This window comes from Lissotriton helveticus, chromosome 1_1 (genome assembly GCF_964261635.1).
Source record: "Lissotriton helveticus chromosome 1_1, aLisHel1.1, whole genome shotgun sequence".
In the NCBI taxonomy this organism is placed as follows: domain Eukaryota; kingdom Metazoa; phylum Chordata; class Amphibia; order Caudata; family Salamandridae; genus Lissotriton; species Lissotriton helveticus.
The window spans coordinates 1,292,216,839-1,292,233,856 of NC_136057.1; positions in this window are offsets into that span (position 1 = coordinate 1,292,216,839).

Consider the following 17,018-nt stretch of genomic DNA (forward strand, 5'->3'; position numbering starts at 1 on the left):
TGGAGAAGATCTTTGAATCACAATTGATGAGTGTGATAGGATGGTAAGAACTCATCTCTAGTGGGGATGTATCCTTCTTTGGAAAAATAGCTATTCTGGCCATAGACCAGAATGCTGGGGGCAGAGCCCCGTTAAATATAGAGGTTATTACTTCTGTAAGGATTGTTTTAATTTGTGGGGCGAAGGTCTTATAGAACTCTGTTGAGGAAGAAAGCTATTGAGGGATTCCAGTATCTCGTCCCAAGTAGGGGTTACGTCTAGTAATTCCCTATTGTCTGAGGAAAGAGATCTGAGGTTGATCTCGCTAAGGTAGCAGGTAGTCTCACTTGTAATTAAGTCATTAGAACCATGGTTCTGCTCGGTATATAGTTTAGAGTAGAAATCCTGAAATCCCTTTCGTATGAGGTCCGTGTAATTGGTCTCGCTTCCCGATGGGAGTTTAATTGTATGTATCTCGCTGCTGGAGACCTGTTGCATGGTCCTGACAGCCAGATGATACCCAGTACTGTTGCTGCACTCGTAATTTTTCTCACTGAAGCGTACCCATTTTGCAGCGGTTATCTCTGCAAAGATTGCCCCAATTTCGGCTCTGGCCAACACTACCTCTTTCTGAACTGTCTCAATGTCTTGCCCTGTTTGAATAGAATGGACTAATTTAGTTTCGGCTATCTTTAGCTTCCCCTGTAAATTACTTATCAACATCTTCTCTTTTTTATTTTTGCGGGCTGAAATTCCAAGGGTCTCGCCCCTAATCCCTGCTTTTAGCGTGTCCCAAACAGTCATAAGGGAGGCAGAGCCAACGTTAATATCTAAAAATTCCTGTAGCCATCCTTGCATATTTGTCTGATATAACAGGTCCTGTAGCAGAGCTTTCTCAAAGCTCCAGGTGGAAGCCTCACTACATTTGCCCAACCCTGTGATGTTAACGATGAGGGGTTTGTGATCAGACATAAAACGTGTGGCTGTTTCAATGGTACAGTTATTGATGATTGAGGATGAGAGGAGGAAGTAATCTAGCCAGACAAGGGTGTGATGTGGGGCAGAGAAGAAGGTGTGACCAGGCTAAGAGGGATTCAGTCTAGCCCAGCAATCTCTTAAGCCGTGTATCTGTGCAAGATTTGTACACCTGGGGCTTCCTACCCTTATATTTCCAGTGGCTATCAGTCTCCCAGTTACAAGGCAGATGCAAATTAAGATCACCGCAGAGGACAATGGGGGTGGGCCAGTGTGCTAGTTCCCTGAAACCAGGTTGATGACTCCTGGATCATCTATATTGCTTCCATAGATTGAGCAAAGGGTAAAAGGGGGTTATTAGAAAGATGACACTCAGTGATCACCCATCTGCCTAGGGAATCAGACTTGACCCGGGGTGAGGAAATAGAGAGTCTTCTCTCGGCCAGAATTCCAACCCCCCTGGCTTTAGAGCCCTGAGTGGTAGCCCCCAAGACTTGGAACCCCAAGGAGTCTAGTAGATGCTTCTGGGAGCCCTCAATGTGAGTTTCATGTATGCAGTTAATGCCCCCCCCCCAAAGATCGAAGCCCCAGCGCCACGCTTTGTCTTTTAGAGCAGTCGTTTAGCCCACTTATGTTGACAGAAACAATTCTTAATGTATCTAGCTCAGCCATTTAAGGAAAAACAAAAAAAAGAAGAGCAATAACACGTCAGACTCCTAATATCTTGTCCTACACCGTAGCAAGTGAGTTTTAAATGTGTATGTGTATGTGCGAGGAAAAAAATAAAAAACTAGTGCTTACATTTTCTGTGCCAAACTTTTCTATTGAGGTGCCTTTCCCATCCCTACCCTCTCCCCCCTTCTTCGAGCAATCAGGTAAAGCCTGAATGATGACAATCATCTTGAGCCCTGACTGCCAGCCACGCCAGACTGAGAAAAACTTTTGCTCTAGTTTATGATTCGGCCGGAAGCCCTTTTTTTGTGTCGCTGTGTGTAGTGCAAAAATAGTGCAGAAATAGTATGGAAAACAAAGAGGCTGCAAAGGAGAAAACAAAAGACAATATCAGGTAATGTCAGATAAAGTCAGAGGGTGTGCGGCTCAGATTTGGTTTTACAGCAGACAAAATTATCATATGTTATTTCTTTCTGGATTTCAGTTCTTCCAGATACTCCCCAGCTTTAATCTCGGAGAGGAAGACCTTGGTGTTTCCGTTGGAGATTACTTTAAGCCTTGAAGGATTCATAAGATACACTTCCGCACCCTGCTGTTGGAAAGGGGAGATTAGCTGCCTCATGCGCCATCTTCGTTTGACAGTCTGATGGCAGAAGTCTGGCTTGGCAAAAAATGTTTTCCCGTTGTCTCCTTTATTTGAGTTGAAACGGGCCTGATCATAGATCATCTGTCTGAGGAGGAAATTTCCTAAATAAACGAGGAATACCCTTGGTTGCCCTCCTGGCGGGTTGCCACTGCTGTGTTGTCACTTCTGGTGGTAGGGGAATTGGTGCGCCCTCTGTACTTCATGGTCCCAATCCCAGCTCGGATGGTCTGGGAAGGAGTCTTGTAGTAGATTAACTATGAAGCGTCTTGGATCATCCCCCTCCTTCCCCTCCGGAATGCCAAGTAGGCGGAGGTTGTTCAGGCGCTGAGGATTTTCCTGTTCCTCCATCTTTGTCATCATGTCTATCATGCAGGCTGTATTGGACTCCCCCTGTTGTTTGGTGGCCAGTGCTTCTGTTTCCAGGTGTTCGGTTCGTGCTTCCACCATAGTAACCCGGTCACTAATGTCACCACAGGTTTTGTTCAGTCGCTTCAGCCCACCGTGCAACTTCTTGGCAGCATTCTTAGCGCTAGGATTGTCCGCCCGAACCTCTTCGTGAAACTCCTTGATGGAGGCTAGGAGGGAGGCTAGAGAGGGTTCAGAGGTGTCTGCTTGCAGGCTCTTTGTGCTGAGTTTAGTTTAGATTGTCTTCATCAGGGGGGTGTGACATCTGAGAATGGGAGTAGTCCCACTTAAGCTGGCTGCGGCATTTGTTTTTGCTGATGGGTTTTTTAGGGCGCTGAACCATGCCTGTGTCCTCATGTGAGACCTCGCTGTCCCCTTCGCTGGCATCCTCGGATCCATCCTCGTTGGAGGAAGTTGGTGTACTGTCTGACACAGAATAAAAATGTTCCAATCCTGCCTCGGGGGTCCAGGGGATTTGGGAACCGGGGGGCACCACCAAGCTTTGGATGACTTTATTAGTCCCTGCTGCACTAGGGTCAGGAGTGAGTCAAGTCAAGTCAATAGCACTTTATTTCGATTAATTAAAATCATAAAAGCAGTCACAAAATTACATTATACAAAGATATTAAAAACGTTAAAATATTATCAAGAATAATACACAGTATTGTACATAAAACGTATATAAATACACAAAAGCAAATGTTGTTAATGGGCATATCACAAAGTTAAAAATGACAAAATTCATTGGCAGAGGGATATAACCAATTCTCCAAGGCTCTAAGAGCTTCTCTCTTATTCTTATTGCGTACAGTAGCCACTAGAAAGCTTGCAACCCCAAACATCACTTTCGGAGTGCTTAGCAGTTGTAAAAACATCAGTGCTGGTTTAGCTTGAGTGAATCCTGCTTCTCTTAATAGAGGCTCTAAATGTTGCTTCCTAATATCAGAAAAGTGCTGACAAAACAAAATGAAATGCAAGAGGGTTTGGGGAGAGGCATTATCACAGCTACAGGGAGGTGTAAGGTCTGGTTTCCCCCACACACATGATTTGCCCAAAGTATACTGAACAATGTTTAATCTAAATCTAATTAGGAGATGACGGTGAAAAGCGGAATCCCAAGGCTAGTATCACCATGTAGATTCTAAGCATGGGCGGATTTTGCGAATTGGCAATCTGCGAAATTGCGTATTTGCGGATTCGCAATCCGCGAACTCTCGCGAATTTTGCGGATTCCTTTTTTTTTTGTGTTCGCAAGTGTTTCTGCCATTTCGTAAGGGTTTTTTACCAGTTCGCAAACGCGAACTTACTTGTCGGGTAGCAACGGTCGCGACCATGTTCTTTCTAAGTCTGGTTCATCACAGCACCCTCTGTTTCACCACTGCCACCCTCTGTTTCACCACTGCCACCCTCTGGCTCACACATGCCACCCTCTGGTCTCACCCATGCCACCCTCTAGTTCATCACTGTGTTTATGGGGGGAAAAGCACACCTGCCCTGCCTCAACTGACATGAATGAATTAGGGGCTGATTAATGTGTCACTGAATTTGAACTTCCAGGCTGGCACCTGCTTCCTTATCTGTAATTGCTTTCTGTTGAGGGTCAGAGCAGGGTCATAGAATAGTTGCAAGTAGGCAACTGAACTCTGAAGGGGCCCCTCAGGAAGCACTACAGGGAATGGTTACTAATGATAAGATTGAACTTTTGCACCTGCTGAGTGCTTTCAGTTGTGTCTGTAATTGCTTTCAGTTGCAGTGTAATTTTTTTAACAGGACCTTTGTTGTATACTTGTAGCTATTCTCTGAGCCTGCTGTGAGGGTCAGAGCAGGGTCATAGAATAGTTGCAAGTAGGCATCTAAACTCTGAAGGGGCCCCTCAGGAAGCACTACAGGGAATGGTTACTAATGATAAGATTGAACTTTTGCACCTGCTGAGTGCTTTCAGTTTTGTAAAATTCCAAATATCCAGCAGCATCCACAAAAAGTAATCCTTCCAGGTCAAGATCCAAATCAAACTGACCAGCACATGAAGAAAGCACTGGGAGGAGCCTGCTGGACAGGATCAGGAAGTTGGAGACTGTGGGGCACTTCCTTCCTCCCACCCCCCCCAAAATGGACTCCTTGAAAAGAAAAGTGCAGGCAAATGTGAACCTGAGGAGTTATTCTGATAAAAATCATAATTTTAAAGGTTTATGCTGCCTGCTGGTGGATTTCTTGTGCGAAATTGCAAATTTTGCAATCTCGCAATTGCGAGCTTGTCGCTGCCCGCCACATCTACATGTTCGCAAGTGTTTACTCCCGCAAAATTGTATAGTATTCTAGTTGGTAAGTGCGACCAAGCAAAAAATCCGCTTCGCACGGATTTACGGATTTTCGGCAAGTTTGCGAGAGTTCGCGGATTGCGAATTTGCCGAAAATCCGCAAAATCCGCGAGCGGAACGGATTTTACGCCCATGCTTAGTAGATTGTCTGATACCTGTGTTTGTTGGGCGGGCTGAGTCAGAGAAATCATGGCATCAGTGAGTGGTTGTGATGAAGCAGGGGCTTGGGAGGGCCCATCTTGATCTCTTGTGGGCTCCGTTATCACCGCCGTATCGATGTCTGGGCTGGTGGACAAGGCATTGCTAGACCTGCATTCAGTTGCGCTCCCCTCTTGCTGTGTACCTGTCTTTGAGCTCCCTGCTGGTGGGTGACTGATGGGAGCAGTGGGGGGTTTAGTGTTGGGGTATGAAAGCGTTTTTTTGGATCCCAGAAAGATTTTTGCAGGGGGGGATGTGCAACGTCAATGTTTTTAGGATCTCTGGACAGAGCCCCCCCCAGATTTACCCCACAGTTTAATACAGCAATGCCCTCGCACACAACAAACGCGGTATGTTAATAGTCGTTATAGCATAAACAACAATCAATGTATAGAGATAACCGTTAAGACAGTTGCAATTTCATCTTTGAAGATGGAGTATAGGTTCATTAATTTCACAACCAGCCGACACGTGTTTCGTCGTGTGACAACAACTCACTACGACTCCTCAGGGCTTTGGACAAAACCTACAATCGTGTAGGTCTGGGGTAATATTGCTGCTAAGACTGATCGCGTAAGAGATTAATATCCTTATCCGTTATTGTAGGGCGTGTATATAGAGGAAAAGCGGAGAAACAATGCTCCTGAAGGGTTCTAAGGAGGTTCCAGGTGTGGTGGCAACTTCCGTGAAAACGAGTAGTACCTGAAGACGGATAATTAAAGTCTTCAAGAAATGGTATATCTGCGTGTTACGCGATCCTCAGCACAGGAAATCAGGGTAATGTTTCAGCCGTGCTTAATGCGTGTGTGGTTTAAGCCCAAACCGGGAGGGGATCCATCAACAGGTTCCGACTCGCGTGGGTACATCTAGAGTCAGGAAAGTATCAAAAACGTGGCATCCCTCCTCCTATAGTGTTCCCGGGAAGTTGCCACCACACCTAGAACCTCCTTAGAACCCTTCAGGAGCATTGTTTCTCCGCTTTTCCTCTATATACACGCCCAACAATAACAGATAAGGATATTATTCTCTTACGCGATCAGTATTAACAGCAATATTACCCCAGACCTACACGATTGTAGGTTTTGTCCAAAGCCCTGAGGAGTCGTAGTGAGTTGTTGTCACACGACGAAACACGTGTCGGCTGGTTGTGGAATTAATAAACCTATACTCCATCTTCAAAGATGAAATTGCAACTGTCTTAACGGTTATCTCTATACATTGATTGTTGTTTATGCTATAACGACTATTAACATACCGCGTTTGTTGTGTGCGAGGGCATTGCTGTATTATATTGTTTCGTAGGTTTGTTTCAGACCTATTTTTGAACGGTTAAGGGGGCTTATCCGTTCGCCCTTCCGCACCACTTCATGTACATAGTTATTGAGACACACTAGACGTCAACACTAGGCAGAGCGCATGCACTTATCTGATACCTTAAAAACCCCGCCTGCTATTTTGATTACCCCACAGTTTACCCAGCACTTTCGTATCACTACTAACCTCTGGCTTGGTTTTAGGTGCTCCTTCTGAAGCAGTAGAGACGGAATTTTTGGCGTCCTTGGAGTCCTTGGCGGCAACAGGTGTCCTTTGTTTGGTGCTTCTTCGTGCCCCCCGGTCACTCATGATGCTCCTGCTGGGTTTGTATAGCCCCACTCTCCGGGTGTTTTTGAGGAGTAAGAGCCGATGGTTCCAGAGTCCGTTGTCCGCGTCAAAGGCTGCGGGGGAGGCCGGGTAAAGAATTACTGCTGCTACTGTATACAAAGCGGCCCGCGCTTGCGGGTCGGCAAAGATAGCGGCAAAAGTCACCAGCGTCGTGCGGGCAGTGCAATTGAGGTTTGGCCAGCCAAGTGCTTCCAGAAAGGGGTCCCCTCTCCGAAGAAGCAGCCTCGATGCTCCCATTAATCCGCAGGACTGGCGAGCGTGACGATCCGGCATCACGGTGAGTGGTGCAGGGCAGCTAGCCGAGCGTTACGCGTCCGGCGTGAGCAGCCGAGCAGCGTGAACTCAGGCTGATTCCATATTGCTCCAGTGTTCTCCTCCCTAAAAAGTAGGAATTGTAATGTTATAGTTGGAAGGCACGGTCAAGTAGGAGGTACGTTTTTGTTTTCTGTTGGGCCTTAGGGAGAGTTGGAGGGACAATGGAGCCAGGATAGAATTTACCTGCTGTTGCTGTCTCACAGCTTCCACTCCCGACCACACCTCAACATTCTATTACATCATTTACTCTAAGCATTACAGGCACCAGCTCAGAAATACAGGGAATGGAGACACACATGAAGCTACGTGTGGCACGTCTACCACTGGGGCAGGGGAAACACATTTTCTCAGTTTTGCTGGTGGGGTAGAATAGTTCTCTCAACTATTTGATTTCTTTTCCACTGAGCAAACAAAACTGAAAAAAACAGATCCATTATTGACCTTAGAAATGAAAAATGTTTACATCCTTTTTTAACACTCAGCATTTCCCATTGATAATTTAACGTTCTGAGGCTTTCTGTAGTTTAGGCATTGCCTCATTTTGTAAAACTGAGCCACACAGACCTAATAACAAAACAGAGCCAAGAGAAGTAATTGCGCCCTAGAATACTGTGGTGTTTTGAATTGAAAATGCATTACTCAGTCTTTGAGCTAAACAAATTCTGTTATCAAAAGTGCTGCATGCCTTGTAGAACTATTCTGTGATGGAATAATATCCTCAGGAATATATTGTGGACCTGCAAGCATTTCTATGTATGGAGCCAATAAAAAACAAACAAGATATTGTTCCAGAGGTCTGTTCCATCCAGGCAGAGTTTTGTGGCCTTTGCTATTGCATGCTGATTGAACAAAGTCCTAGCACTATACAAAACACTATGGCCAGTCTACATCAAGCAGTCTGGCAACCCTATACCTAATACTGAGAAACTGAGGCAAAGCCGCGTCTGGGATGGGTCCTTGCAGCTTACAGACTTTCCCCCTTTGACTAATTCCCTCTACTGTAAAATTGTCATGTTTGGTATCTAGACCAGTCAAAGTGAATATAATGGATCATTCAGACCCTCGCAAGTAAGAGGGATGTAGTGAGCTGAAATCATCCTTCCAGTTATCAACCCACTGACCTTGCCCCATCTCCCAAGTGAGTTCTGCTCATTCAAAGAACAAAGCTTCAATGGTTACTGGTTAATGGTTCTGCACCTCACACCAGTTTCCCAAATTAAAAGGTCCTGCACAGTGAAACCCCGGCAATAGCCGTTACGTAATGCCACTGTGTCCCAGATCCTGAAAAAGCCGCTACAAGTGGGTGTGCTCCAGACAAAGAAGTTCAAGATTCTCTTGTAGTTTGCAAAGTCTTTATTTCCAATTAATATTTCCCAAATGTTAATGAAACGTTAGGCTCAGCTAACGCATTTTGTTCTCTCACCGAGAACTTATTTAGGGCTTAAGTCAAGCGAAGCAAAAGTCCAGAAACAACAAGTTGATGTGGTCCAGTGTGAGTGCGACACAGACTGTCTCGTTCGGACTGTTTCTTCTGATCTTCGTTTTCAGGCATTACCTAGCCCTGGTAATCCCCCTGTGAGTCCAGCGTACTATACTAGAGCACTCACAGTGGACCACATCGACTTGTTGTTGTTGTACTTTGGATTCGCTTGACCTAAGCCCTGCTGAAGTTCTCAGTGAGAGAACGAAACGCGTTGGCTGAGCCCAGGCCCGGACTGGTCTTTGCGGGCACCGGGCAAACCCCCGGTGAGCCGCAAGGGTGGGGGCCGGTTTTGGGCCCTGGGGGCCGTTTTTGTTACAGGGCCGTTTTTGCAGCAAGCTGCAAAATCGGCCCTGTAACAAAATCGTCCGGAAACCGGCCCCGGTAGAGAGCTCGGTCGCACCCCCAGGGGGCCGGCCGAGCACTTTGCCAGGGCTGGTTTTGGTTTTCAGTCCGGCCCTGGCTGAGCCTAAGGTGTCATTAACATTTGGTAAATAATAATTGGAAATAAAGACTTTTCAAACTACAAGAGAATCTTGGACTTCTTTGTTTGGCGCGCACCCACTTGTTGCTGAGTTGTGATAATTGCAATTACTGTGAATATGGTATTTTTTCATATTTGGTGTTGCGCTATTCATTTATATTTAAACTTTAAATTTGTCAACAACTACATGTATTATGCTACTCAAAGGTACAAAGAGTACACATATATTTATTGTTTGGGTTAATAAAAACTATAACAATGTTACTACACATATAAAAACATATAAAATACAGTACATGATTAAAATCCAGAATTCATAAAAATCATGGTTTCACCAGAGAATAAAGCCTTCCTAAATTATTAATGAATAATAAATACCAGAGGGGTGTGGCTTGGATGCCGAAGATGGCGGCCGTGTGAGCGAGAAGCTCCAAAGTGGCCCATTTATAATCCTGTAATAACGGCCTGTTGGCGGGAATCCGACGGCTTCATGCCCTCTCCCTGTGCAGGAGAACTGGTGGGGCAGCTGCGGTAGCTTGGTAACCGTGGAAGTGGCGCCTCCCCAAAAAACTCGGCATAAATGGAAGGCAGCGGGCTGGTGGCAGCAAGGCGCTTTGACTCACAGCAACAGAGGCGCGGGGCTGCGAGGTGAAATCCAGCTACCCCGTGGAAGGGCGAGAGCGGCATCGGATCAGTGAGACAGCAACCGGGAGACACGGAGTAAACCTCACGACCTGCATAGTGCCTCAGCAATGAGATCGGCTGCCTGGGCTGCAGCGTGGTGGGGCTCTGGAAGAGCTCTGGAAGGGCAGGGCCTGCAAACTGAGAACCGGCAGGTGTGTAGGCCAGCAGCCCGACTGGAGCACAGCGAAGAAATTGGAAAGAAACCGGAGCGGAGGGCAAACGGGAGGTAAGCTTCACACATGCTGAGACACTCTGGATCCTTCCACCCTAGCCTGGTAGGAGTGCTGCCTACAGCTGAGTGTCCCGGCAGCCACCTGCATACACCATATGGCCTGCGAGAAATAATGAGGCACGATTTGGGCTATTGGGGGCAGTCTAACACAGAATCCAGACCTTGGGGCTGGGCCTATCACTATAGAGACAATGTAAGCGAAAAGTGCAGCAGGGGGGCAGAACTTTGGCACATCAGGGCCTGTAGACAAAGGGCCTAAGGGACAGGAGGGCTAAACCATCCGAGGCACAACAGAAGAACCTAGACACAGATCGGCGCGGAGGGTGAAAATAAAGAGGTGAGCTGCTCGCAAGCAGAGATGCTCCAGATCCTTCCCCCTCCTCTGCATAATATGAGTATTGTCAGTCATCAAGTACCCAGGCTGCTACCCATATAATAGATATGGCCTGCAAGGGATCACGAAAGACTAACTGGACTCCTGATGAAAATCTGAAACAGACCCCAAACACTTGAATACGACCCAACACTAAAGAGGCCAGAAGAAGCGAAAGGTGAGTCACCGATGTCCTTGATCCAGGACGGGGTACCTCTGAGTAATAAAGAGGATACTGTGAAGTAGCTCATAGAGGTGGCTGCATAGGCTGGAAGAGAGGGTGACCAGAAGGATGGCCAAAAGAGGCCCTGCCGCGACTAGACCAAGCTATCTGGGGCTCGTCATTGCACCATTGAGGGGTGTAAAAAGAGAAAGCGGTAAGGCAGACAGCCTGGAACTGGAGCAGACGGGAGTCCCTCAAACCGGTAGCACCAGTGTTGTGATTGACGAGAGGGGAATGCAGGAGCAACCGAGCAAATGGTGCAAGAAAGGAGCGATGCAGGCAACAGCCAAGAGGCAACCCACCACAGACATGCGCGTAAGGCACTGGCTGCATTGTAGAATCGAAAACAGAGATCCTACAATTGCTTGGAGCGGACACTGATTTGAAACTGGGGAGTCCAAAAGCCACGAAACAAGGGTAAACCTCAAAGAAAACCAGGAAGCACACACCAGGAGGAGTGTGAGACACAACAGGTACATAATGATCAGGGTATGGAAGAACAGGGCCACAGACCAGGCTCTGCATGTGCATCTTGATAAGATACTTGCCGCTATAGCTAACACAAAAGCAACACTGCAGCAGGACATTGGAGTGGTATTGGTGAGTCGGGGGCTACTGCAAGTGGAACACCACTAACTGGTTGACAGAATGAAAGAAGCTGAACATAAAATGGAAGTACTGCAACCAGAACAAACGGCTGCATCACGTAAACTAGAGGGTCTGACCACCAGAGTGCTCAACCTGGAAAAGCGATCCGAAGATGCAGAAGGGCACGACAGATGCAACAATATAAGAGTTGTGGAAACCCTGAGGAAACAGAAGGTACGGACATGGTAACATTCCTAGAGGGATGGCTAAAGAACACAGTGGCTCCTAGGATGCTTGCAAACTTTTTCACAGAAGGTGCCCTCTCACCCGCTGGTCCCGGGTCGGCTCTCTGCCCTGTTGTGGCATTCCTCTTACATTACAAGACCCAAGATATCCTCATACAGAATGCCCATAACAATGGACCCTATATGATCGTAAACAGTAAAGTACCCATTTTCCCGGATAATACGGCAAAAGTGCAGGCCCAACGAGCTTCTTTCCTGGAAGCCAAGAAAGAACTATGATTTGAAGGCATCACATATTCTCTGTTATTCCTAGCGAAACGTGTTATTCTAGATAGGAGGATGCTCTTCTTCGACACTACGGAGGAATTGTGGTCCTAGCTGGAAACATACTGGGCAGGGACTCCAGTGCACAGAGCTGTGCAAAAGCGCTGTGTCTGGCTTTTAAAATTTTGAAGTTTTCTTCGCCGCCGGCACTTGCCAACTTACTTATTCCCTATTTTCCTTCAAGGTCCTTGAGATCTGAGTCGCTCCACCTGGCAATATGCCCCCGTTTCAAATTGTGCAGAATGGGTGGCCGCTCCTTGCGGGTGCTTGCGGCAGGGTTATGGAACTCGCTTCCGGTCCATATTCGAGCTCTTGACGACCTGCTTGCCTTCAGGCAGGCGATTAAAACCTTCTTGTTTCCCGTCTCTGAATAGTTCCCCCTTTCTTTTATTGTGTGTTATGTTGTAGTGTCTGTCCAAGCGCCAGGACGCCCCTTTGCTGGGGCAGCTGTGCGCGATAAAAATACAATTAACATAACATAACATAACATAACATAACAGACTGGGTAAGGATACCCCATCTACAGCCAAATCGAAAAGGAAAAGACTTAAACGCTCATCTAGAAAATTCACAGACAGCGCAGGACAGAAGGGCGGCGCTCCAAGCAGTGGCAGAAATGATAACACAACAGACTGAGAAGGAAAGCTCTGGGAAAATGTCAGAACAGAGCGCAGCAGAATCAGACTTGGGGGACTCTGCTAGAAGCGAGCCAGAACTCCTGGAAGTAACCCCTCACACAGCGGATACCATAATCTCACAATAGTCTGGAGGGTGAGAGATTGGGAATCTCAGAAGGTATGAACGTAAAGGGTAGTCTGCCTGATTGGACTTGAAAAACAACATTTACAGGTATGCAGGGAACCCGATTGTAGACAACAGGAAATGGCCCCTGGTGCAGGAGAGCAGGGCGCAGGGGGAGGGGCCCTTGCCAAAGGAGGGCCTGCGGTCCCTTTCATAGTTCTCTGGGGCCGACAGCGAATGAGCACTCTTTGATTACTTTCTTGCACACCCTGACTAGATAGCCCTTTCTGGGTGGATAGGGAGGACAATCTTACATTAATGTTTTTAAGTTTAAACAGGTTTGGGCGACCAGCAATTGCGAAGCTGCGCTGGGGTGAGGGAGTTACTTCCCAGAGGGAAGAGGGGGAGGAGTGGCAATTATCTACAGCAACAAGTGGGACTTGCGCAAAGGTGATATTAGCACATGGGGGACTGTAAATCACTTGATTTTAGTATTCGCTTCTTGGCCCAATTTACCATGGGGGCTCTCTGATCTACAGACCTCCTGGCTCCGCTGAACCCTTTTTGCAGTCTTTTGGTGATGCTGTTGCCCCTCTGGCCCTCCGTTTTACCCAACTATATTTTTGTAGGAGACCTCAATATTCATCTTGACCTGATAGAGGGCAGGGATTCATCCGATTTCCTGGATATTCTTAATCTCACTCAACTCTCCCAGTGCATAAACAGTTCCACCCATCAAGCGGGACACATTCTGGATCCCATTTGCACTAATTTTCCCATTGAGGTGGAAGACCCTTGTCCGGTCCCCTGGTCCGACCATTTTCTTACTTATTTCTCATGGGCAATCACTAATGTCCTCCCCTCGGCTCAATGCTACCGTAAACCAGCATTCAGTAAAATGGATGTGCTGACGTTCAATCAGGCACTGGATGCTTCTAGGCCTGCCCTCCTGGGTGATCTTGAGGGCAGGCTCGCGGGATTTACAGATTGGGTGTCTAGTGCTGTGGACATGTTAGCTCCCTCTAACCCTTCTAGGAGATCCAGGCTGTCTCCCTCTAAACCTTGGTTCACCCGGGAACCTAAACTGCTTAAGCATGATTGCAAAGTTATGTCCAGAAGCTGAGATACATCTCAGGTGCAAACAAAAGTCCTACTATGAGGCCATTACCCAGGGTAAAAAAGGTGCTTCTACGCATTGACTCTGCCAACAATAATGCCAAGGACATTTTTGCTATCGTCCAGAACTTCATGTCACCTATTGCTCAATCTAATACATCTCCCTCAACTGAGTTCTGGTGCGACAATCTCTCCTGTTTCTTCAGGGATAAGATCTGTACAATACAAGCATATTTTACCCCCTGTGACAGTGCCTTAGGGGCTAGGTTGGCGACATCCTTGGCCCACCCTACTCATTGCCTTCAGGATTTTAGCCCAGTGGACCTGCCTGAATCTTTTAAACTTTGAAGGGGCCTGAAGTCAGGCTCCCCAGCGGACCCTTGTCCTGCCAGATTGCTGGCGACAGCCGCTGGGACTATAAATGCCGAAGTAACCAGCATTATCAATCTGTCCCTGCAGAAAGCTTGCGTCCCGGCTCCCTGGACACAGGCCAAGATTTTCCCACTTTTAAACAAGCCTTCCTTAGACCCCTTAGCTTAGGGAACTACCACCCTATTTCCCTCTTGCCCAGTTTAGCGAAGGTGTGTGAGAAGGTAGTGAATAAACTCACTGAGTTTGTAGAAGGCGCAGGCCTATTGCACCCAGCACAGTCAGGATTTAGGGCCACTCACAGCACCGAATCTGCCTTGGTTGAGGTCATGGAAGCCATCCGGGAGTGTCTGGACACTGGCGGTAGGGCGGCATTGATTTTGCTCGACCTATCGGCAGCGTTTGACACGGTCCCGCACTCACGGCTTCTCACACGACTCACCGAGATAGGAGTCTTGGGTTCAGTATGGGGCTGGATCAAGTCCTTCCTGGACGGACGGGTTCAACAGGTATGGCTTCTGCCAGCCTCTTCTGCTCCCCAAACAGTGACCTCGCTGGTTCGCGCCGGGAAACTCATGAGTATCTGTGTGCATTATAAAAATAAATAACATAACATAATTTGTTTGGTGGTCTCCAAGTGATTGTCTCAATAATGGGCTGAAATAGTTGAGGGGGATTGGGGAGGGGTAAAGGGAAAGCTATGTATGCCAGGGTAATGATTATTATCACACCACAGTATCACAAAATAAAAATGTTGACTTGGAATGAGAGAGGGTTGGGTTCGATAGCCAAAAGACACAAAATCCACAGTTATCTTGTACATAGAGGAATACATATTGCCATGTTACAAGAGACACACCACACACTGGAGGAAAGCACACAAGATTGAGACGTAAATAGTGTAGCCAAACATATGCCACCACATACTCTGCATTCTCAAGGGGGACTATGGTGTGAATCAGAGCGGGTAACCCATTTGAAGTAGACAGATCTATAATAGGCCCTGAGGGCAGGTATGTTTTGCCCCATGGTAGAATGTTGGGGAGAGTGATCACGTTCAGGAGCATTAATGCCCTCAGGACCAAATCCAATTCTTAACAAAATTGTCTAGACAACTCACCACACTTGACACAGCCCACACCCTGCTAGGGGGGGACTTTAACTGTGTGGCAGACATAGAACTGGATATGTTGAATCCAACTCTCAATGGCACACCTGTATCTAAAGTGACCAATGGATTTTAGACCTGGTTGGAGGGGTAGGATATGGTGGACAGCTGGAGGACACAACACGGGAACAAAAAGGATTACTCATACTATTCACACATGTATAGATTGCATACCAGATTAGACATGTTCACATGTTCAGCCCAGCTTGGATCTGCCATTACACATACAGAATGCCTTGGACGCACTTTATATGACCATAATCCATTACTACTCCACATTCACCCAATCCCAGAATCCACTCTGGCGCCCACATGGTGGCTAGAGCCCACCCTCTTGGAGGATGTTCCCTTCCGCACGTCGTTACACACGGTGGTGGTGGGCGGTGGTGGAGGATTTTCAGTTTAACCAGGGCTCTGCTAGTTCCAGAGTTAAAGTGGGAATGCAGAGACAAACTTTAAAAGAACTCACAGGCCTAGAAGCTCAACTACATGATAGAGAAGCCCATCTGATGTCAGAAGCTGACACGCTAAATTGATTACGGGAAAAGAAAAAGGAATATGATAATACACTTGAGAGATTGTGTTGCCTGGACATACATGAATATCAGGGGCATAAGGGGGAAGGACAGGTCGAATGCTAGCATGGCTGGTGCGCCCCGAAAACAGTGGATCTCCCATTTATTGAATTAAATTGGGCGACAAACAGATAATATACAACCATAAATAAATAAATGAAGCATTTAGAGCTTATTATGTAATGCTATACAGTGAACCCAGGCAGCAAAGAGGGGAGACACTAGGTGAATATTTAGCATCCCTCCCCCTGGAACCGGTGGAGCCCGGCTGGCGGGAGAACTTGGGGGGGGGGCCTGTGACGGCGATGGAAATTAGTGCTGCGCTTAAAGAGATTGCTAAAGACACCGGGCCCAGACTGTATACCGGTGGAATTTTATTTGACTTATGCACAGACCCTGGCACCAAAGTTGGAGGCGATCTATGAGCAAGCTTGAGAGAGAGGGGAACTACACCCTTCGACCAGAGATGCACTGGTTATACCACTCCTGAAGGCCAAGATGGTGAACCCAGGTACGTGGAACTATCGGTCTCTAGCAATGTTAAATGTTGATTTTAAAATCCTGACTAAAATCATGGGAGCTCGGCTACTACCCTTTATAACCGGCTTGTTCAATAAAGATCAAAATGAGTTTGTACCAACCAGGTCCACATCCGGGAGCCTGCGGAGGCTCTTTCATATCATTCACCACCCTGAACGGAAGCAATATCCGGAGGCCCTTATCCTGTCGGTAGATTTGGAAAAAGAGTTTGATTCGGTGAGGTGGGACTTTTTAGACGCCACAATGGAACGGATAGGTCTAGGTAAAAAGAGGATCAAATGTGTGAAATTATTGCATATGCACCCAACTGCATGTGTCAAAACCGAAGGAGTGGTGTCAGAAGGGTATAACATGTATTGAGGCACCAGACAGGGCTGCCTACCATCCCCATTACCATTTGGGATTGCAATCGAGCTGCCCCTGATCACCTTTAGACAACAGAGCCATATCCTGGGCATATACCTGGGAAGTAGAACACATGTAATTTCTCTTTAGGATGACAACTTGTTATTATATCTAAAAGACGGAGGCCGGTGAGCAGAACAGGCACTAGGTATTCTGGATACCTATGCTACCCTGGCGGGACTTAAACTTCACAAGGTCAAGACATACGCCTTCCCGTTAAAGAAAGAGTGGGCTCTCCAGGCGGACCTCCATGTGGGTCTGACATGGTCCCACGCTCCTTCAGGTACCTGTGTATACAAAT